This window comes from Corvus cornix, chromosome 3, assembly GCF_000738735.6.
Source record: "Corvus cornix cornix isolate S_Up_H32 chromosome 3, ASM73873v5, whole genome shotgun sequence".
NCBI lineage: Eukaryota > Metazoa > Chordata > Aves > Passeriformes > Corvidae > Corvus > Corvus cornix.
Window position 1 is genome coordinate 43,133,290 of NC_047056.1, and position 24,453 is coordinate 43,157,742.

Below are 24,453 nucleotides of genomic sequence, written 5' to 3' on the forward strand. Positions count from 1 at the left end.
ACAAACTAAAATGGTTACACACACACACACACACACACACAGATAAAAGCTGTTTCCTGCTCAAAACTGTGAGAACTCAAAGGCTACTTCAATAATAATAAACACGGTCAGAAATTTTACAAAATAGTAATAATGTGCTGCAAACTGAGAACCTATCAGAAGCACAAGGGAAGGTGCAAATATATAAAAGTGTTCATTTTTAAGATATGTCAATGTATTGCTTTTTTTCTTTTAGTTGTTTTCCTAGTCAGAGATATTTTAACAATGACAGAACAAGAGCAGAATGCAGAAAAACTGTGTAAGGTGATAAAACCATCAATGCACAGGACTTAGTATCTTCAAATACTTGAAAAACCTACTCAAAATTATGACACAACTACAAGAATAAAGACCATTTTCATCCTCCCCAGACTATCATCACCTATTCTTTTAATATCCTTACATTTTGTATTGTGAATTATTCTCTTCTGATGAAGGAATTATCTCTAAAAAAGGATCACTAATCAAATGATGGGAAATTGTAAGGTGTTAACCCACTTCAACTGTTTACTGTAAGAATAATAATCAGTGCCCAAAATCTTAAAAAGGCCTCTTGAAACACTTTGAATACGTAAAGCATGCACTGAATTACTGCACCAGGCTAGACCAGAACCTAATCTGCTCTCTGAAAGAAGCTGTGTCTGGCCTGGGAACCCAGGGAACGGCCTGAGATGAAGATGCATACTTTGATTCTTGAGTACCCCTCCAGTGATTAGACCTGATCAAGGATAGAGCAAAGCTCCACAAATCTTGGTAGTCCTTTTTCAACACAGAACCCGGCCAGTTTGTCACAACACCACCACTGCCTTTGCAACTCTGAAGTCATACCTCTTGCTCAAAGCAGCACAAGTGTGAGCAATAACTTGCCCTCATCTCTTTGGGCTGTAACATCAAAGACAGGTGGGTCCTATTGGCAAAAATTAGAGCTGCAGGGATACGACCTTCACAAGTGCATTCAGGATAGTGAAAACAAGTCAGTTAATGGTACAAAGTTAATAAGCAGAAGTTCAGGTGCACTCAGCTCTTATGCAGATGCCCTCCTCTGGCAATAAAGTCATTCTCTAAATAGAATGTGCTCTGAAAACATAACACACCTGAGGATTTAACACACTCTACACCCCATAGTTTAGGTGTGTTAACATCACAGCTTGAGTTGAATCGCTTTGTAGTAATTGACTATATCCCATGTATACATGTTCGTGATATGCTCTGTGTTCGTATCTGTGTGCTCTCTCCCTTCCTCCACTTCTGTTTCTTTTGAAGGAAAGTCTTCAGGGTCGGCGTCAGAACCCTCTTTCAGCATGTGCATCTACACTGCCTACCAGTGACTCTACATACCCCCATGACACTACAGTACAGCCAGTACGTGTGCTGATCCTGTTTCATATCGGTGATTTTAGGAAATAGCTCAGAAAGTGCCTCATGTAGTATCCAGCACACATTTTGCATATAGCACACCCAAGCCTAAGGGCTGGATTTAAGGCTGAGTTTGGTGCGTGAGATAGCACGAGTGCTGCAGAATGGCAGGCGGATCACAGACACCCATCCACGCCAGCTCCAAAGTCAGAAGCCCTATTGTCATTATGCTATCACCATTGCTGTAGCTGACTAGTTCTGCTGACAGGCAAGACTAATTACCTCATGTAATTACCCTGTTATCTTCCACCTGTATATCCTTAGGGAGTCAAACTAACATTTGTTATCACTAATAACCTGCAGCCTGTGTCATAAGGTGGCCCAAGATCCATCAATGGCAGCCTGGGATTCCTGGGATTCCTGGGATTCCTGGCACCATGCTCTTGTGTGAAATAGAGGTAACACCAAGATCCCCCTGAGCATTCCCTAATGGTCAGCAGCAATGCTTTCCCTTCAGCACAGCCTGCATGCCACCTTTTGTAGTATTCCCAGTGACATGATTTCAACCTGCTGGACAAAACCAAGTTTCCTATTCCTCCTTTTTGTTCTGGCAGTTCCCTTAGCCATGATCAGATTTATATTTTTCTCCCCCAATAATCTATTGATCTAATGTACTGCAGTTTCATTGATATTCCCATGTTAATCTGACTCTTGTCTGGCATCACAGAAACTTCTGCTTGCTCATGCAGTGTAAATCAGCTTCAGCTCAATTAACCTCTTGACATATGTTGTTTTTTCCAATTTCTCTCCAGACTTGCTAGTTTTCCTTCAGAGCTTCAGTGCTCAGCTCCTTTGGTGAGCACTTCTCCGATTCCCATACTGCGCTGTTTCAGCAGTGGTTGTTGTGACCCAAGGGCACAAAGTCATGTCACAGCCCAGCTTTCCGAGGAAGGCAGCAGTGTACCCTGGAGCATGAAAGCCCTGAACTCTTGGTCCAGAAACTGTGCACTACCTCAGTGAAAAAGGGAATTAAGAATGGAAGAGCACAAGAGCTAGGTGCCCTGAAAGGAAGCTTGGGAACTTGCATTTCCATTTAAGGCCTCTGCCTATATAAGAATTTGCCCCACTAGTGTCAGGGTTAGGTGTGTACAAGATGCAGTATTCTGAAGCAGTTTACCCTATTCATCTTCATTAGCTCCTTTCCTTTAAATTCCCCCTAGTTCAACATGGGGAGCTCCACTCATTACGGTCAAGAGGGCCATTTTACTGGATGTGAAGAATACACCGATTTCTAATAGTGTGCTCTGGCTTAATTGAATTCAGTGAATGACAACACCATGACATTGCTAAGATTAATGACTCAATAATTTTTGAGACAAGGCAAAACGTGAAGCAAATTGATTGCATTAATTTTTTTTCCCTTGGAAATAGTGCTGCATACCAGCTCAGCACTGTCCTAGAGAGGACGCTTTGCTGATACAGAGTGAAGCCCAGCTACCCCCTCTCCATTCAGCTCTTGCACTCTGACATCACTTTGAAGTAACTTTTAATGTAATTTCCTAGTTGCAGAGATACAGACTGACAATAATTGAGCTGAGATCTTGACAGACCAAATGATTAATGCAGAGGGCTTTTTGGAGTGGAAATTTCAGTTATTATTAGATTATTCAAGAGAAAGAGAGAAGGTGTCAGAGCACAGAATGGAGGAGTGCAGTGCCTACACATCTCACTCTTTCAAAAGTATGAATAGATTTTAATTTCTGCCGTCTTGTTAGTAACTCTTATTCACATACTAATCAGTTCTTGCATTAATGCAATGTCAGATGCAACATCTTGTTCAAAAATCCATTTGCAGACAGTGAGATGGCTGCTTGTTTCCTGCATGCAGCATGAGTTGAGATGGTTTTTCACGTAGTACCTGTGATAACATCTATCAAAAGCGTCTGTGAAAAACGTAGAGTAGTGTTTGGTATTGCTCAACATGATCTGCATTTTTTTTAATAAGATAGTCACCAAAAAACCGATGGTTATAAGTTAGTGAGAAGAATTACACAGGCACAGTGGTTTGTTTGTCTGCATAAGATGGTGACAAAGACAAGCATTCCAGAGTTAGGATTAAAGTGTAGATCAAAAATCTTAACTAAAAGATCTTGAGAAAAAGAGGGAAAATGAGGTAAGGTAACTCATTTTATATGATGCCATGTGGAGTCCAGAAACTAATCACAGATGTTTAGAAGACAGTTTTCTTAAGTAAGCTGTGTGAAAACTGGGGTATCCAAGCTTAGGATGGGATAGAAAACAGTTTTAGCTTTTGTTCTCTACCCTTCCCTCCCTTGGGTAAGTGGGGAGTGACAGGAGAGTAGAGGTGGTGACAGCTCTCTCTGACAAAGAAACTCCGCTTTATGTCAGTAAAAGGAGATTCTGGCACCTAACATAAGAAAAAAATAAATATGAAAAATGGCTGAGATCCACAAAGGATTTTTAGCAATAAATACTATTTAAACAGCAGGATTTTTATTACTTTATCTGTCTGTGTCCTATTGCATTGTTGCAAATACTTTTCCCTTAAATTTCATCTAATAGTTGAATTTACCCAGAATCAAGTGACATATGTCATATGTTCCTCAGCCAAAATTTTGTCACCTAAAGAGCAAGGGGCCTGGTATGGGTATTCTGCTTCCCAGCACAGTCTTTTCTGGAAGACAAGGCAGATCAGGATCACAGAAGCTGTGCTGACCCCCTCCAGGAGTTGCTTTCTTGGGGTTTACCAGGAAAGAAAGAAAGACCTCATGGGAGACAGGCACAAGAGAAAACCTACAGGCATGTCTGAAGGAGAGCACACCTGAACCCTGCGAGTTCCAGAGAAGGTGATAACAATGCCATAACACCTGTCATTTTCACAATCATTCTCTGGGCTGCTCTGATTTTAATCTTAGAGCAGATCCACCTGCGGTCCAGTGGTGCAGAACAGGCACTATTGAACCAGAGCCTGAGAAGATAAGGACTGGTGGCCACAACAGAGCTCCCAGGTCCTCTGGCAAAAATTGGGAAGTCCATGGCTCCTGTAAGAACTGCAAAAGAGTGGATACCCCTGAGAAATGGGATCCTTAGAGAATACCTACATCCTTCTGACTGGCAGCTGTCTTACACAAAAGGGCTCTAGATGTAGGCATCTGGGTGATACTTCAGGAGGAATAATAATGAGGAAAGAGATCTGAATTCAGGCCTCCTGCAATGTGATAGGCCTTTGAAATTAAGTGCAAACCAGTTGTTCATTCAACTTATATTTGGGGCACCTGCAACCAAGGATTTAATCCTTCTTTGCTGTCTGGCTGAAGGAAATTTCATCACTATAATGAGACATTTATATGAGCTGCAGTTATGGTATCTCCCACAGCATACCTTGTTTTGTAACAGTCAATACTGAAAAAAAAAAAAAGCATTGTCAGTCTGAAAACAGATCATTTTCTACCTCAATGGCTAAATGTGATCTCCTTGTTTTAGTGCTGTATCATTTACCTAGCTGTCCAAGTAAGAGCCACCTCACCCAGACCTGAGTGAAAAAGAGGTCACATGAGCAAGGAAAACTGCTTCTTTCAATAATGTTGCAACAGCACAGGGAGTTTATGACCCTGAAAAGATGAAAGTTCACAGTCACAGAACACTTAATCGTTACAAGTTTTGAAGGAAAAAGGGCGAGGACAAGGTTTCCCTGAGCAATAAATAAACTCAGGAGGTTCAAATATCTTTTAGTATGAGCTGATGATCAGCTCCTACTCCTACTCCTCAGTGTCTGAGGCTCCATTGCAGAGACAGAACTCGTGGATTCAAGGATTTCTGCAGCAGTGCTCTCACATGCCTGGAGTAAGGCTCACTGCACACTTACAGTCACATTTCCATGGACACCTACTCCTTCCTTTGGGGTGCTGTCAGCTGTTCAGTCCCAATTTCAGGCATGATGGCCTGTCTCTGAGTAGTGTCAGAGGCTCACAAGTCTGCATGAACTTCACGAGAACTGAAATTAAAAGACTGTCCCTGCAAATCAGAGGATGAGTGCCGCATTCCAGACAGAAAAAAACATTTTGAAAAGGATGACTTTTGGGGAGATTGTGTCATGTACAGACTGCCATGACTTTATCAATATTTGACCAGGAATTCCAGCCATCTGAAGGGACTGTTAGCAAAGGAATATGCTAAAGATCTGCCCTGCTCTTAACCAGAGGAAAAAGCACTTAGTTACAGCCCACAGTCAGCAGAAATGGCTCTGGAAATGTTCACCAGTCAGCTAAGGAGCAGCTTTAAGGCATGAGGGAAGCAGGGAACTTAGGGAGGGAGCAGAGTCAACACTAGCCAAAGGTTTCCCAGGCAAGTGGGGATCTACAAAAAGTCTTATTATTCTTTCTGCCGCTGAAGAAATAGGCAGGATGAGGGCAATGACTGCCCCAACAACAGTCACTGCCTCATATACTCTTACCTTCTCTACACAGCAGGAGCACCAGCAGCAGCCTGGTTTCTCAGGGTGGTGGCACAGGTAGGGCAGGCAGAAGGGAAACCAGGAAAGACCTGAACTAGTGGGGTGTGAATCACTTAGAGATGCTATTCCCTCCTGCCTCCATCACAGCTTGTTCTATGACTTTCCTACTCCATCCTCCTCCTTCTTTCCCATCTGTTGTAGTTAAGAATGTTGGTAAGTGCTTGGTTGCCAAAGATGACCATCACTAACACATTCCTCACTGAAGTGGCACCAGTGGGCAGCAATTCAGGGAATCCACACATGATATATGGAACTCTGGGCTTTATTGGGAGATGAAAGGCAGGGACCTCATCAGGGTTTCATTTCCCCTCATTAATCAGCAGAAGAAAAAAGTCTTCAGCAGTGCTGACACTTCCAGTTTTGGTTTCCTACTAGATTTAGACCAGATGAGACTCAAGTAGCGAGACATCTGTGGAAAAAATAGTAGTAGCTCCTTCTTATTTTGTAAGTGAGAAACCTGCAGAGGGTCAGCCCCTACTTAAATAACAGTGGTAGTGAAGTGTGCAGGTGAAAGAAATATCCAGATGGATTGCTGGTTTTTGGTTTTATGCTGCCACATGCCTTCACTAACTTCAGCTACTTTAGATATGTTTCCCTTTGCTCTTCTCCTTGTGCCAGAGGTGGCTCAGCTTTCTCCCTAGGGGCAGAATATGGACTACTTTTGTCCTCCAAAGAGAGGGAAGACTGAAGGACTTCCATCACAGGAGGTGGGGGGGGGGAAGGGGGGTGGGCTTACAAAGGTAACTGAGTAACCCTTCTCTTTTCAGTGCTGTCAACTCCTTTCCCTCCTTCTCCACAGAAGCAGCAGCAGGAGACTCTGCCAGGGACCAAGGCTGTCTTGTTGCTGCATGCTCGCAGAGACCTACCACAGATAAACACTTACTGTGATGTATTGGAGCTTGGTTGGGGGTCACATGTGCCTGATTTTGTAGTGCCATGGCTCAGGATGATAGACAAGCTAGTGCCAGAAGCTTGCCATACTCCTATGGTACAAAACAACTGCAAATGCATCTTAATCTGCTGCCTAAATTGGGCTGGCCTTTGATTTGCATCGCCATATAAAACAGCAGTATCAGGAAGTCTTGGTGAACCTTGCTATTTTGTTTATCCAATGGGCAAAAACAGCACTTGTAGCATCCCTGGGTTGTAAGCACCATGAAACCAGTGTGAATCTGTGAGGTAAACACTGACTTATTACTTATTACTTATTATTACAAACTTATTTGAAGTCAGACATTATTTTTAAAAGTGCTGGTCTTAGAATGATTGCACTAAGTGTTGGTCTAGGCTTACCAGTAAGAAAAGAAGTGGATTTCAAGATGGTTTTACCATCTTTACAATTTCTGGCATTAACTTTCTTCTTGACAATGTCTGCAGGACTTAGGCTCATGAAGAGCATTTGCACAGCCACAAAAATTCTATTTTTATTTGAGATACTTCACATAAATTTTTCCAAGTCCTTGAAACAATAGGCACAGTATAATTGGCCTTCAAGGAGTCTTTGGATACATTACAACTAACAAATGATGGGAACATTGGTGGTAAATGGTGTCTTTCATCCAAATAAGACTATGTTCTCAAAATGTTGGGCAAGTCCAATACAACCATATGTAGTCATGGATTGCCTGACTACAGAAAAAGTGTCTGTCGTGCAACCTCAAGGAAGTGCGGAGGGAAAGGTAGGAGGAGATGCATTCAAGAGCCATGGTGGGTCTGGGCTGTGCCCAGCAGCATTATGGACACACCCAGCAGGATGGGAGCAATGGCTCATGCCAAGACACATCTTTCAGCTTTGAAGTGAACAGCAAAGGGCCAGCTCAGGATACAAGATCTGAAGCACGCACTGGAGTGGGTGTTTCTCTCCTCTTCTGTACTCAGTGAGACTGCAGGTGAAGAGCAATGTGTGTTGGTGTGCGGTGTGTGTACGGGTACAGCTCGCTCACCATCGCTAAACCACAGTCTGCTCTGAAGTGGTGGAGGGAGGCCTCTAAGCTGGATGCATGTCTGCACAGAAAGTTTGTGATCAGTGCTTCATGCAAGTAACTTATGAGGAAACTGAGACATGTAAACTGTAATAATATAACTGGAACTCACCCAGGACACTCAAGGCAACAACCTTTCATTACTGCTGTGAAGATTGACGTGGGACCTAGATGTTTATAGCTTGTTCAAAAGACTGCACCTTTGACAGCCAGCTGTCCCCTGGCACTATTTTATTGCACTGAGTAAAAAAGGGAAAAAAAAGGCCAATTGCTGACCTACTTTTTGTGGCACCAACATTTGTGTGTCATTTCAGGGACTGAAATGACTGAAAATTCCCAAACTCGCCTCATTTATATTATTTAGCTGTGTTACAATGCATGGTTGTAAAACTAGGCTGTGGAAGAGTAAATGTCCAACTATGAAATAAAAGGTGCTATGAATAAAATCAAATAACGGACCCTAGAGAATAATGGTAAATGGCCAGGTAGCAGAGAAATAATCATTTTACCACATTGAATTACAGCATATCAAGGGAATTGTCATTGAGTCCAGTTTTATTAATGTAATACATAACTGATTCAGAGGCGGCAAAACGGGAACTCCCTCCTGAATCAGTTTAACCAGTGTGAATTTGTGGGTAGACCAGGCCTCAGTCAGAACAAAAGAGAAAATAATCCCCTTGTAATGCAGCATTTAACACCTAGCAGTCAGGTGATAATTGCTTCAGTCCAAGGGGATTAGCACATTGCAACCTCATTATAATGTAAAATGTAACTTCCCTATATGGGGTTGTCTACATGGAAAACTTACGGTGGCATAACCAAAGGCATGAATTCAAACTGATTTAGTTTTGCTGGAGTTAATTCCTAGTGTGAATTTATTTCTTTGGAGAGAAGAAAGTGTTTTGTTTGTGGTACCTTTTTTTTCCTATTTTTTTTTTTTCTTCTGCAGATCAGTCAACTTCAGTTTATATAGTGTGTTTTATAAAAGTTCACCCAAAATGAGAGACCCTGGGTGTCAGCAAGCCCCCCACCCCCTAAAGACACCAGAGCATTCCTAAATTAAGGAAGTATAAGGTTTGGGGGAGTCAGTTTTTATTAACTAGCAAGCTTGATTGTATGAAGCCAAGTCAGAATGCATTTAAGGAATATTTATACATAGAAATATTAAACAAACATGTATTCATGCTGAAGCAAAATGATTTCTGATCTCATTGCTGAGTTTGGTTTAATTGCTGGTACAGGATCAGATGCACAGGATACTTGTGACATGAAAATATATAAAAAAAGCAATTCCCACGGTTTCATGTGGAGTGAAGTCCCACCACAAGAGCTGGCACCGGAACTGGCTGCCAGGGTCCTCTTAGCAAGCCTGGGTTATACAGAGAATGGCTGGAGCTGAGAGAGGGGCAAAATTCTCTGAGAGATGCATGGCAGTAAGAGCCGTAGTAAATGCAGATGCTGAGGAATAAGTATACTAATAATTCCATGCCACCCTAGCTGTCCTTGTACTTTGGGCCTGCTTTGCTTTACCCTGATTTCTTCAGGTCAACAGCTCCATGAAGGACTGTGGATCAATCTCCTGGGACTGAAATGCTAATGGTCTCAGGTAGACAAGTCCTGAGGAGAGTTTCAAGACTATACCTCACTCTTTGATAACGTCCTGTTATTTATTGCATCAAGCCAGTTCAGTAGCAAATAGCAAAACCTCACTTTATCAAGGACCCTGAACCAACATTAACTAAGGCTCAAGCCCAGTCTGAAAATGCCTTGCACTATGTCAATTTTAAAAGTGATCCAAGGAAGAGAAGAGGTTAAGAGAGCTTTGGCCCACAGCCACAATGCGCAGGAATGAGGGATTGCGGGTTGTGAGGGTCTTCTCCCACATAATGGTGGAATCAAGAGTTTTATCACACACTTCCTTTCATTTCTGCCTAAGGAGCAAGCCCCAATGAGTTCTCACCTGCTGACATTTTATGCATAGCCGAGGTCACAACAAAGAGTAAAATATGAAAATCTGATCTGCTTTGCTGATGCAAAATAACTTCTTTTTGTATGTAACCTCACACAGGGTTCAGCCACTTAGATATAACAGGCTAAAGATTGCTTTCAGAGGTTTAATTCAATTTTGGTGAGCTTGCTGTGCACTCCCAGAGAATAATGCGGGTTCTTCCCTGCCTTCCCTGAAAGGAATACATGGCAAAGCTGTCCAGGATGAGCTCTTTCATTTCAGATGCACTCTTACACGCATCAGTCAGCTCAGTTGTATCCTTCAAATTTGAATCACCTGGGGATTTGGCCGCCTTAGAAACAGTGTATATTTCCACTAAGCAGGCATCTACATATCAGAGAAACCTAAGGAAAATTCTTCTTCCATATGCTGTATGCTTTCTCTTAGCAAATGGTCATATACACAAAGCACGTTCTTCCAAATAGGATTTCCATTATAGATAAAATAGTGTGTAATAGTCCACCCATGTTTTACTCTAAACAAGTACTCTAAGGATTTTTGGCTCTTGTTATACATGGGTGATGAAAAGCATTTGTTAATTGGGCTGTTAACTTCTCATCACTTGCTGCAGTCAGTAAAAATCCAAGCTAGAGGCCTCTCTTCAGCTACTGTGAATATACTGTTTTAAACATGCACTGTACAGTCCTTTGCACCTTCCTCTGAAGAATGTGTCATTGCTGGTACAAAATACTGGCTACACAGACTAACTTTTCATTGTGTCCTGTGTTCATCCCCCCCCAGCCTGTCCCCACCCTGTATATGCTTCTGATGTCAATGGAAGGTTTTCATTTGGGATACATGGGATCACACATGGGTACATCATCGAGTCCTGCATTATTCCGCAAGAATCTGGGGTGACAAGGTAGAAATGACTGTAAAGATAGAAAAGTGGTGGTATAAATTGATCAAAGTGCACTTACTTGCATTGGAGGTGTAGTTCCAAATGTCTCCAGATACTTCTGTTCAAGACCTTACCAGGCTTTATAGAGAAATACCTTTCTTTATAGCAGCACTACTTTCAAGTACTTAGGATTGACAATTCCTTCCATAGAAATTGTTAGCATCAGTAACAAGTAGTAAAAAATCTGTAAAAACAAATGTGTTGTTCAATTTAATTGGAAGTATCTAATGGATAGGGCTATCTATAAAAGGGTTTTTTGCCAAGAAATAAATACTTATCTCCCTACATCAGTTAGCGATTTGCTAGCTCTTTATAGGAGGCATTAATCATTCTGTGCTTGTTCCCCCAAACAACTAGAAGAAACTCTTTCTTTTTAATTGCTCTGCAGCATCCTTACTACATTATTCAACTCAGATTTAATGCTACCACTACTACTACCACTACTTAGCACAGACATAGCATTTTATACCTTCATAGTGGCCTACAGCATTAACTAATGCATTCCAAAACATCCTGCACTTGAATTAAGCAGGTGCACTACTGCAGGTAAATATTTATTTCATTAGCATAATTTGTGGCGTAATTAAAGATTACACAAACATAACAGAGATCACATTCTTATTCTATGTCTAGGACCAGACCCAGGTCCTAGGATTTCTCCCTATTACCTGCAACTGTTGTTTGATGTAACTTTCCTGTCATATACACATGTCAAAGAAAAGAGTTCTTTGGGATAAAGTATGTGCAGCGCTCTTTTAGGAAACTATAAACTGGAGGCATTTTCCAGCCTGGGAAAGGAGATAGTTATTTTTACTCTTAAATTCCTTTGAGGGAGAGGCATTTAGATATGAGTGTGACAAGAGCCATACAAGTACATAGAATGAGAGAGAGCAAGAGAAAGGAAGAAGTGATTAATGTGGATTGGCTACACTACTGGCTAGAAGATGAAACTGAACCAGGAAACATGAGATTTTGGAGAAAGATTTCTTTCCAACTATGGTCAGTTTCAATTTAAAGATACCAGTGACTCTATTGACTCTGATTTCAAACATCTCTGACAATACCCATCACCACCAGCTAGGAATGACTCCTCTAAAGCAAATGACTAAAGATAACCAGTACCAATTGCTCTTCCCAAGCTGCCTGGTATGCTCAAATCACTCCAAGGCTCCTCTCAGGGCTTGAAGGAAGTGACCTGTCTCTAAGGAAGCCTGTCAGAAATCAGCTGAGTGATGATGTCTCACTAGTGCACCAGCTGGGAAAGAGCCAGTCCTTGGCTGGAGTCCCTGCACTGTGCCACAGCCAGGACCCCAGGGCACCACGTCCTCTGCCCCCTTGCTCTGCCAAGCTGCAAAGAGCAAAGCTGCCAAGCCAGGCCCCTCCACAGCTAAGGGTGGCAACAAATCCAAGTCCAGTGCCAGCAGCACTGGAAACTCTGCAGGACACACAGGCATATACAAGTACAGCCAGATAAAGGTAATTTTTTCTTAACTCTTGATTTGACTCTGGAGCAGATGTACTGGCCACTACCAGGCCTCATGATGTAGACCAAACAATTCTGAAATTACTAGCAAAACAGTGGGCATTAAGAGAGTGTCTCAAGGCTGATTTTGCTTTTGGTTGCTTAAAGAAGACAGAAATGTCTAGAAAATTCTGGCAACAAAATCAGTTGTGTTCCTAGGAAGGTTATGTATTTTTATGTTTTTTTTTTTTTTGGGGGGGGGGCAGGGAATATCTGTGAGACTATGAATGTAATCAGTAAGTATATAGAACTGCAGCCTAAAAAAATCCTGAAACATTTTCCACAGCGAGGACATTTCTACTCAGGAGCTGTTTGTGACTCACTGTTCCTGTCAAGCAGGTTAATGTGCCTCTAAATTTTGTGTGACAGAAAATGTATCACGGTGTCAGCTGCATTAGGGAATGACGAACACAGCCCGACTGTGGTACCGTTGGACACCTCGAGGTTGTTCTCAGCAAGGACAGGTGGAGGAAGGAATCTTCCTCAGTTCCAACAGAATAAAGGGTCATGGCCAGCTCGTGGGTGTAGTAAGGCAAGTTCAGCCACTTGTAAGAACCATCATCAGTCTCTCTGAAATAAGCCTCCCTGGCTCTTAGAGGGAGGGCATGCTGAGGTGGAACCCATGTGACCTGCTTTAAGCAGAAAAGTGATTTAGAAACAGTGTTTGGTCTCCGAACAACTTCTGCTGTTTTGAAATCACCTTCCACCAGTCGGTCACACATGGCAGGTATGGCCTGTGCAGCCACAGGGAGCTTGCTCTTCCCTGTGAGTGGCTGGGATACGCTGAACTGAGGCACACTCAGCGTGGGGGCCCACGCACCACAAAGGTGCTCATGCCTCTATTGACCAGGGGAACTCTCAACAGCTTATCCTGCTTTCGGGATCCAGCCTTGTAGCTGTCTGCTTCATGGATGTGCCAATCTACATGGGTTTAACTGGTGATACCCAGTGTGTCTGTGGACCATGACTGCTGTGTAGTGAGAATATCAGTGCTTTAGCCTTAAGCTATGATTACTTCTGCTTTTCTATTGAAAGAGCAACGTTCACACCCCATATATATCTTAACTGGAATTAAGATCATACACACCCCACCCAGAAATTGTCTTTATCTTTCTGGAAACGGGGTTTCTGAGCCACAAGACCTTTATTGTTGTATGAAATGATGCCATCTCCTGTACTGATGGTCCTAGGGGTGCGGTGCACCAGTTACTGAGGAACTAGAGTCTTGGATCTGGAATGCTCTTGGGTGCAAAGAGGGCAGCATTCCAGCTCTTGTCTTCTCTGACTCTCTGGCTGTTGTTATGGTGCATTTTGCTTGAGCTAAGGCTGATGCTGATAGCTTCCACTATGAGATTTCAATCCCCCTTCACATCTTGATTTATTTCTCTTGTTTTTTTCAAAATCCTTTTTTTTAAAAGTCTGAAGAGTGAAAAAATATACCAAAGCAATTATAATCAGTTCTCATTTGTCTGTCTATATATCTTTATCTATTCACTGATGCCTTTTTTGCATAGCTCTTGAAGAAATGCATGGTGGGTGCAGCGCAATGAATAAATATGTCCAGCCAGACTCCCATAAAAAAAGTCATGTCTAAGCAAACTGGTTTTGATCGAATGTCAAAGGTCAAACGGAGCAGATAGTTTGGGCAACCTGTCTGCTCTGTACCACTTTTTCTTCATCCCTCCTGATGCAACACAGATGTCCAGCAGCTCAGCAGCACAATCTGCCCGTGGGGTACCTTGGCAGATAGGCCCCTGCAGCGGCTACAGTGGGTAACGCACCAGCTTCAGTCAGATTTATGGTATATCTATTCCGTGAGTAACCTGCAAAGTCTTTCAAATCTCTGGCTTTCTGGATTCCTTCAGTGTCCCTTCCTTCACACTACAAACACTGTAAGAAATATTTACTGAAACAAAGGTGTCCGTCTGCTGCTAAGACTCCACAAATCAACATTTGCTAGGTTGAGATTAAGCAGTTAGCCAGACAAGATAGCCACTGGATCAACAGACGCAGCTGTAGCATTAAATAAAACCACTGTGAGAGGGCAATCAATGTGAAATGGACTTATTTCTCAAAATCCCTGAAGTTCTCCCAGGAAGTCTGAGCTGTTTTTTCTGTCTAGCTGCATTCTTCCTGATTCTACAACTGCCATTCTCTCCCCCATACAATCAGACAGGCTTCACAATCCACAAATCCAGACAAAAGGTTGCATTCTTTTCAAATGCCATTTTTGACTGCGGTTTGTTTTTTTGTTTGTTTTCTTGTGAAAATCAGAAATGTGTTTGTTGAAAAAAAAAGAAGCAACTTAAAAGAAGTTCTCAACTCTCCAGGTAACATTTTGTTTCCACAGCTTTACTCTCATTAATTTATCAGCTATTGCAAGACTGTGGATGAAAAATAAGAGCTGGAAATGGTGAGATGTCACATTAATTCACAGATGGCAGAGAACAGCTGGACAGCGTGGCTGCAAGTAATTCCTCCAAGGACCCCCACCCTGAGGAGATTCTGCTCACCATTCACAGTGTTGTGTTACACTCTGGGAATCTGCACCTTGGAAGCAATGGAAAGGACCTGCTGCAACCTTTGTCAGACCCCATGGCTCAAACTCATTTCCACTAATTTCAGTGGAGACACTACAGAGCAAGAAGATAAGCTTTCTCTTCCTGCAGACTACTGCATGCATGGTAAGAGTGAGACAGGTTTAGAGACACACTCATCTGTCCAGAAAGGATGGGGAGGATGGAGCAGGCAAGCTTGCTTATCTGTCACCCAGGAGGTTTTTGTCCTGTCGCTAGAGGACTACACTTCTTACGCAGCATAATGTGACAACTAACAAACCTTTAAAGCCTCGGGAAAAAAAAATAAATACACTGGGGCTTGGAGCAGGTTTTAGTCCACTGCTAGTGAGGCCCTGAGGAAAGGCTGCCTATTTTTATATCCATGTGTCAGGCAGGAGGCTAAACCACCACTCCAAGGCAAGAATGCCACTAAGGCCACTCCCTTCCATCTGCATGTGGCGCGCTCCACCAGCCATGGTGGCGACTGCTACCTCTAACTGTGGGGTTTTTCTCTTCCTGCCAGGACAGCTGCGTGGGGCTGGTGACCACTGCTTATCACAACCAGTTTAAAGCCCACGTTTGTATAAGGCTTTCACTGTGACCGCTGAACAGAAAGGAATAGGTCTAAAGAGGAGTCAGAGACAAGCCACTTAACAGCATCTTTGCTGGCTGCTGACTTGTGTAGATCTAGGTTGCCTTGTATCACTCCTCTTTAAAGCCCCTGTCTCACAATTTTGTACTTTCTTGCTTCTCAGGACACTAGTTTAATCATCATAGGCATCCCACTGCCCTCCAAAACAGAGCCATGGGATGGCACCTTCCATAGCAAGATTTGCCTTCAGGCCACCAAAGTGTTAAACCTCTAATGTGCTCACAGACAGGCTGTGTCTTTCCATCCTTGAGGGCAGGCTTGTACTAAGGTCCAGAACCCCCTCCCTTGGGTCACTCCAAAGGCCATTAAAGTTAGTGGTAGGGTATGTTGTAGACAGTGGCAGGATCAAGTGGGTAAGAGCTTCATAATTAAAAGGACTTAAAAAATTCAGAATCAATTGATCAGATGTGGCAACCCATCAGCAGGCAACTGATTTCTGAGATGTTGCCAGCCCAACCTTCAGAAAGCATCCCTAATTCCCAGTGTGCCAAAGAGGATGAGGTGTTTTTGGAATTCCTGAAATGAGTCTCAGGAACATCGAAATGGTAAGCACCAAAGGCGTTTCAAGTCTGGAGTTCGTATAATTTGGAGGTCAAACTCGTTCCCAGAACATTTTGTCTCCAAAATGTTGGTGGAAATACTTTGCCACATACAAGTCAGATCATTTTGTTGGAAACCATTGTGGTCATCCCTGCTGCTTTACTGAGCACATATTGTTACTATTTTTAAGAAAGAGAGTCTCACTGAGCTTTTCCCCTAATCTAAGAATAGGAGGTTTTTGGGATAATAGCTTTATTGCAGAGTGGTCTCAAGGCAAAAATGTAACTATCCCTGCTCAAGACAGAAGGCTTCCAAATTTGTTAAAAAATACATGCATTTGACGATTTTACTGTAACTTATTTTGAGTGTGAAGTAAAATAGGGGGATTTTTGTGGTTTGACTTGTATTTCTGCATTTATATATGGTAATTAAATGTAAAAAAAGCCAATTAAAAACAAATTTTGGCAAGAGATTAGTCAAAATATGTACACTTGAAATTTTTAGGGGCTTGAGGAGGCATTCCTTTGACATTTGCTTTTTAAAAAAAATGGCTTAAAATATGACACTTCAAAAGCAGTTGCTTTGTGTGTTCACAAAGTCGTTTCCATATGCAGAGTTCATGTCAGATGTACAAATATGTATGTGCCCACATGACCATAACCATTGATAATAGGCTAAATAATTATTTACACAGTGCCTTCTCAAGACTAGTGGACCTCTGTTAGTGCTCATTTTATAAGAAATAAGTACAGAAAACAAACTATACCAGTAATAAATGTCCCTACCCCATTCAGTGAGCTAGGGAATGAGCTACTCTTGGCGTCACGAAAAAAGAACAAGCGACCTTATAGAGCTGTCAGGATTTTCTTACCTATTTCTGTGAATGTGATTGTGTCTTGACCTGGTCACATAACATTTTTGTATCTCATCTTCCTCATTTGCAGAGTGGGTATAATTGTGTCTCTGAGTGCTGTCCAATATAACAAAGCAAAGTGCACCAGGAGCACAGAAAATCATTCCAGGAAAGGGTTGTTCATTGTTATACATAAAAATTGCCTGATTAGCTAACGCTGCTGTGAAAGATAGGAAGGTGAAGTGCTCAGATGGAGTGAGAACTCATCAAGGTTTTTTTGTTATTGCAAAATATTGTTTAAAATAAACTGAAGGTTCAGATGTGTTACTGCGGGAATGAGCTGTGCTCAGCCTGCTGTGCTTTGTTCCTGTCTTGTGGGCCTCTGCTCTCTTGCTAGGCAGAAGCCCCAGCTATGATCCATTCCCACTCCTGCCAGAAGGCTCTTTCCAGAGACAGTCCCACACCTGCCTTGGGGACTGCTCAGCTGCTGGGCCATAACTGTTCCTCCTGCTAGAAAAAAATGCAGCCTTTGAGACCAAAACCATCTGCTCTGAGCAAACCCCTGCAGGAAAGCCAGGCAAGCGTGAGGTCTCATGGGGACTAGGAGTGTTAGTGCAATATACAGCCATCACTCGAGACAATTAAGAAATCTGCTCACAGGAGAGGCGATGATAAACACAGTGTTGTGGGCTACCTGGTGTTTATCCTAGAGATTTTGAATTTAAAAGATAAATAAACAAGCAGCCTTAGAGCATCAGTCAGGAAGAAGGTACAGAACTGTATCCTATTGGGATAGACGTCTGGTTTTGTCAGGGAAAAGGAGACCTATCTTGCTTGTGCCAATGCATTTATGCACTTTGTCACCCAGATCCCTTTGTTAGCCTGCAGCTCCTTTCCCCTGCTTGGTAGCCTGCCCAAATGTGGAGGTATTCTCACTTCATCTCCTTTTATCCCCAACTTTCCCTCTGCTCCGAACCCGACATGTGAGCTGTATGCTTTCAAATTTGCCATGCTTTCTGGCCCCTGAGGTGGCAGTGCCTGGGTGCAGTTGTGAGCTGCTGAGCAGGGTGCAGGTGTCAGGGTGTCCTCCCTCTGCCCCAGGGGCTCATGTGGGAAAGTGCAGTGTGAGCTGGGTCCCCCTACAAAACCAAGAAGATAGGCAACCAAGTCTTCCCTCTGGAGACTGGGGGAATGTATGTCTGTGGAGAGGTTTTGCCTCTTTCTGCTGGTAATGGACAGATGTATAACTTTGTGTCCTTCTCTGAGTCCTAGATCTGCATTACCCAAAATTGTTAAGTATAATCCCTTCAGCAGGCCCCAAATTCTTGAGTCACACGTGTTGTGATGCTGTTTCTCCCAAGGTGGCAGAGACCATGCCAACACCAGGAAGTGGCAGACTGGTAATTTTGTCCCCCATCCTCACTTCTCCATTGTGTTTAGTACAAGCTGGGATCTGGTGACACAAACACAGCTTCAGTGAATCAGCAGCAGCTGGCAGGGAAAAACTTAGGTCTTCACATACAGATCTGTCAGCAAGATATTCCTAGTCTGGACTGGTCTGCAACAAGATTTGTGCTATTCAGGAAAAAAAAAGGCAAATAACAAGACTTCTGCCCTAGGATCATGCCTAGCAAATTAATATCAAATATCAATATTTATATAAATGTCAGTCTAAAAATATAAAAATAAAATATCAAATTTAATAAGCACAATAGAAACATGTGGTCACTAGCTGCAGACCGGTAACCCCATGCATCTCCAGAAATTTGGGTGGAAAGAGGAAAATAGGGAGAGGAAGAAAGAAAAACATTCCTTGTAAAATAAAATTCAGACATTCCCATAATTAAAAGAGGAATACAACCTGAATAATCAATCACAGACATTAACACCGAGATGAACACACTTATGAAGAAAGTAATAAACAAAAAATATGTAATTGCCTCCAAGCATTTCTGTCACATTTCTTCCTTGTATTAAAGCGTGGAGGGTTTGATGGAGAATTTTTGTGGCAATGCTTGCAAGGCATGTGGCACAGTACAGGAGGGAGGATTTTTCCATTGCATTCTCTGCCACTCCGCTGTGGAGCACCAAAGAGGCACATTTTTTCGTAAGTGTGTTCTTGTTTGTTGGTTTTGGTGATGGTAGTGCTGCAGGAGCAGTGCCTTTTCCAGATGGCATTCTGAAGGCTCCTTCTCTCCTGGCTGAGCCATCAAAGATCCCTGGAGACAGGAATTGTCACAACCAATTGGAGGGAGCGTTCGTCTTACCCAGATACCCATATCTGGCAGTCGCCTCCATGGACTGCTTAGGAGGGATACAGCAGTAATCTGTATCTGCCAGCTGCCCTGCTTCACATTTTCTCTTAGCTTCTCTTTGAAAATTGCCATAGAAGGAGGCTTCATCTCTTCTTCAGACTTGTCTGTATCTTTATAACATTTACTTTTATCTTTTAGCAAAGAATTTCACTGGCCATGAACCTATTCTTTAGGAAAGAACTTTTCTTTTTTCTTTGTACTCATCAGTTCATCACTCATGTGAGACCAGATGCTGAACTAGGGGAAAGCAGTTTAAAGCTTGTCCAAACTAAAATCTTCTTTTTAAACTCACCCTTACAGGACTTGTCAGCAGCTCCAGGCATCACTAGAGCATATTGAAAAGCCATTTGTGACATCTGCTTTCTGCAATTTAAGTCTGGGTCTTGCCACAAACTGCTTAAACTGGAAGAGCATTAAAAGGTTAAAAGGACAGCTGCACAGAGCAAGTCCTCCCCAGGGATCCAATATTAGTTGGTCTCAGGGTCCTGGAGGTAGAGAGAGGTTAAGAAACAATTGCAGACATACCACTGAGCATGGCTGAGAAAGTCACTCTCCCACTGCGATTCTAACCAGGCGAGGAAGAAGCTGAATCTCGAGAAAGACCAGCACTTCATCTTAGCTGAGCATTTTCACCTTTCCTAAGCAACTTAATTGACTTCCTGTGTAAATGAGCACATGTTGAGGACACTGCAAGCTCAGGGTGGGGGAACTGATAGTCAAGCACAGACAGCTCCCATCTCTTCTCTGTGGAAAAACATTCAGGATTTGGCCCCAGCAGTCATGCAAAAAATAAGAATCCGGAAGCACAGCACCTGAGCAATGGTGGGAAAGACCTCTCTTTCCATTCCTCTTCCTTCCTTTTGCACCAGATGTTCTTCCCTTGATCCCCCACATGCAGCCCTTTGGATGCATGGCTAGGACTACACCTCCTGCCCACCAGCCCTGTTCTCCTGAGTGACATATGCAGCATGGAGCTGGGTGCCTCTCTCCAAGACCCCTATCCTGGCCTACAGAGGTTCTCCATCCCATCTCTCCCACCCACCCTGGCATCAGCTTGGTCCCTGACAATCTATCTCAGCAGAGTTCCCTCCCTGCTATGGAGCAAGGCACAGAGGGACTGTCAGGACCCTTTCCCTGCTGTGATGTGTCTGGCAGGGGGAAGGAAGTGTTACCTGATAGTGAGGTGGTGATGGGAAACTTCATGGCTTTGATTCCCTGCACAGAGGCAGAGGAAATCAGGCACAGATGATTTTATTCTTTTCCTCTTTCCTGTCATACTGCCACTGATGAGCAGTTTAACTAGCTTAAGTGAGTTTTAAAGTGGATTTTACAGATTAGATGATGATCTTAATGTATAGCGTTTAACAAAACTGTTAGTTTAAATTCTAATGCTGTAATTCTGAACCAAAATGTTCCACATTGTTTGAAATTAAACTCTTTTCTCTGGCATACAGGAACTAGAAAGAAAACAACTCTGTCTTAGCTGTCCAAGCTAAAAAAAAACACTTTCATTGCTCATAAAATAAAATACAGAAATTTAATCATTCAGAAGAAAAAATATTTTATTTTAAAGCTGTCTGTGACAGTTTGATCACTACTGTGTTACATGCAACTGTGTTACCTACATAACCACATGGCAACAAAAAGAAAACAAACTAAAGGAGAGCTGGCATGCGCTTGGAGTTTTCCTTCTGAGAGGTGAATTTTTATTCCCACTGCAAAACCTGATTTCATGCCGTGTGTGTTAAAATCATCACTTCTTACTTGCAGGTACAGTTAAGAGATAAAACAGAAGAGCACAGGGTAATGTTAATAAAAGAAACATTGCTTGTTCCCCAACTGCCCGCAGAGACCAGCAAGAAGATCCCTGCACAAGAGCCAGCATGGCGTGCAGCACTGCTTTGGATTTCTGCTCTTTCCCTATATAATTTGTTCCACATGCTGTTTACCCACAGATTCTTCCAAACCACATCTTGGCTAGAAGGCAGGTGATGACAGGTCATGGAAAAAACCAGAAGAATTTTGCAGCTTGTCTTGGCTGTACTGAATATGCCCTCGTGCTTGGAGCAAATCAAACACTTTGTGCCATTAACAAACTGTGGCAAGTCCAGTGAGCCTTCCTTCCCGGGCAGGAGCTGGAAAGAGGCACCAGGGTTATAAATGACAGCAAGTTATGGGATGACTTCAGCGCATTGACACTCACAGCAGAGAAAACAAGGTATAGGCTGGCTTGTATGAGCAGATGCATGAGTGTACTTCGCTCTGGATGGGTGGAAGGGGACAGGGAGACTGTTCCTCAAAACCAGTATGTGTCACACCTTCCTTTACTGCCTACCTGGGAGCTGCCCTTGAAGGAACAATCCTTCACAAATTCCTTGTCCTACAAGCCACTAAGATGTCACTTGCTAAAGATATGCTGGGAAGCAGCATGTGCAGTTGACGAGTATGGCAAGGTTTACCTCTTTCATTGCATCAAAACTTCACAGTCAGTAAAAGTAATACCTCCATGAAAATGCATAAATTATAGCTCATGCTGCACAAACCTAATCTTTAATAAATAGACATGAGGGAAGAAACCTCCTATTTTGGAAGTTGTCCTTACTCTGCAATATGCAAAGGGAAGGAACCATATAACTCTGACTCCTTGGAGAGTGATAAAGCTATGTGGTTCCTTGGTAATATCTTCTCTGCTTCTCTGGGTACCACTGAGGGAAAGCGCAAGACTTCACATCTGGGATCTGACCAGTGGAAGTGAAAGGCTAAGAAAAGGGGGAGAAATGTGACATCTGGAGGCTGTGTTGCTCCAGTGCCCGTTTCTTGTCCTGGCAGGCATACATCTGGAAAGGGCAGTACAAGCAATGGGACTGAGCCTGAGCATGGGCTCAATGGCAGCTGAATAAACGTGCAGGGATTTGCGTCAGTACATTATTTTTGCTGCCGGACCCTGCTGAATTTATTTGACCTGGTAGTCACTGATCATCTCCCCAGCTGGGAAGAGAACAGCAGCACATGCTGTGACCTGTATAAAAATCTAAGCTGCAATAGCTGAAAGAAAGAGAGGAATCTGTGGAGGTATATTTATGTGTCTGTGTCAAAAGATCAAGTCTACAAAATTACTGGACTGTTACACCAGTATGATATGTCTCTGTAGCTAAAGATGAATGGAGACAGAGCTGGAAAAATGACTGTTGTGCCATGCAGTTCATCTAATTTATCGCTATGACAATATATGCCCATTTTCTGCAACAGTTTTTGTCTAGTTTTTCAATGTTTCGAGAAACGAAACTTCCCATGAAAAGTTACTTCATAGATCACATTGAAAGTGCTCATGGTATTTGTTTCTTTTTAAAAAATTTCCGTCAAAATTTTAAACTTACTAATCTCACTTCAATACTAATAGATGCGTCATTCCGAATCTCAATGCCTGAATCTCTCAAAAATCTACAGATAACCAGACCTTTATCAATATGGTTCTTTCAATTTATCTTTTCCGTGATGGAATTATTTTGTCCTGCCTGAATTCTACCAGATTTTCCTGGTAATACAATGTAAGGTTCCTTAGACACCAGCCATCAGTTGCTCTGTGATTTTGTATGCCATGGCAAGTCAGTGCCTGACTGCCTCTTGGCTGGCTAAAGAGTCTAGAAGACTTTAGATTTTGCTAGAGTTCATCAGGGTCTACTTTTAGGGAAAATTAAAATAATCCAGCACCACAAAGATGTTAGAATATGGCCATTTATTGATATGAATATTCCACTCAGCTACTTTTGCCCAGCTACTCGACATGAACATTTTCCTCCTGACTCAAAAGCTGTGAGTACATTGGAGGCTGTCCAAAGGAGTGAGCTACCCCACTGCCATATGCTTTTGTTACGTGTTGCACAGCCCAAACTTCCAGTCTTCCTTTTTCAGTTCATTTCCCTTGAAAGACTTACCAGTAAGACTTACCAGTGCACTGAAATCCAGATGCAGTCATTCAGAATCTGGCTGTGCCACTTTTTGGGAATAATTAATTTGAAAATTGTTTCTAACCTAAAGCCTGCTAAAATTTCTGCTGTCTTCAAGATTGTCTCTTCATCAGGTTGTGATTGGCAGTTTGGAATTGGCATATAAGTATTTCCTTGCACATGCCAGCATTAAAGGGAAAGTACTTGCTCCTGTCTCCAAATAGGAGACGCTTTCCATATGTGCACTCTCCACTCTGTCCTGCCTAATGTCTATACATTAAGATATTATGCAGAAAAGGTTGCAACATTTTGTAGCATACGTCTGTGCAAGTGAGAAGCATGTCTCACACCTGCTTCTTGGCTTTGGGATATTATTTCTCATAATTCTCTTACTACCTGGCTGGCTTGTGGTGCTGCAGGTCTCAAGTGGAGAAGCAGGGCAGCGAAGCAGGGCTTCCCCTGCTTGGGGTGGCAACATACATGAAAGCCTGTGGTCCCTTCTATGACATTGTGCTCATGGGGAGGGCATGCCCTGCAAGAGGTAATGGCCAGGTCCCTTCCAAACAAAGCTGCCAAACCACTTACAAAGGAGCCTCACAAATACTCGCATGGAAAGAAAGCTTGTGACTTCTTTTCTCATTCGAAATTCAGAGAGCTGGTCCTAGATAGCGATCTTGTTCCTTTAAGTAACATAAGCATTGCTGGAGCAGGATTACATCTGTCACAGATAAAAATGCTCTATTTATGCTTTATTGAAATCCATTCACTGGTTTATGGTCCTTGTGTCCTTCAGGGAGTGTTGGAAACCCACACAACGCTCCCAAGCGCTACGTTTTGCATTCGTATCTCCAATTCTGTTGACAGATGTGTACAATCACACTCAGCAGTCAGACAACTCCCTCTTGACTCTGTATCAGAGGAAGAGCAAGAGGGCAAATTATTTCAGCTGAGGTCAGCATTAACTTAAGCTCAAAATAACTCCCTCCAGATACACCTGTCTCAGACGGAAGCATGTGAATAGGAGATCTTCAGTGAATTCCAGCCACTTCCCTATTTCACATTCTATTTGGAGGCTCTGCCGTCACACATGTAGACAGCACGCATGCACTCAATTAAGCCAAAAAATCTGCAATCAACCTGATAACTGAGAAAAGAATTACCCTCACTCTGCAAGTGGAATGTAATGGGTTAGTAAACACATATTTCCCATTTTATGTATAAGTGTTGAATATGTAAATACAGC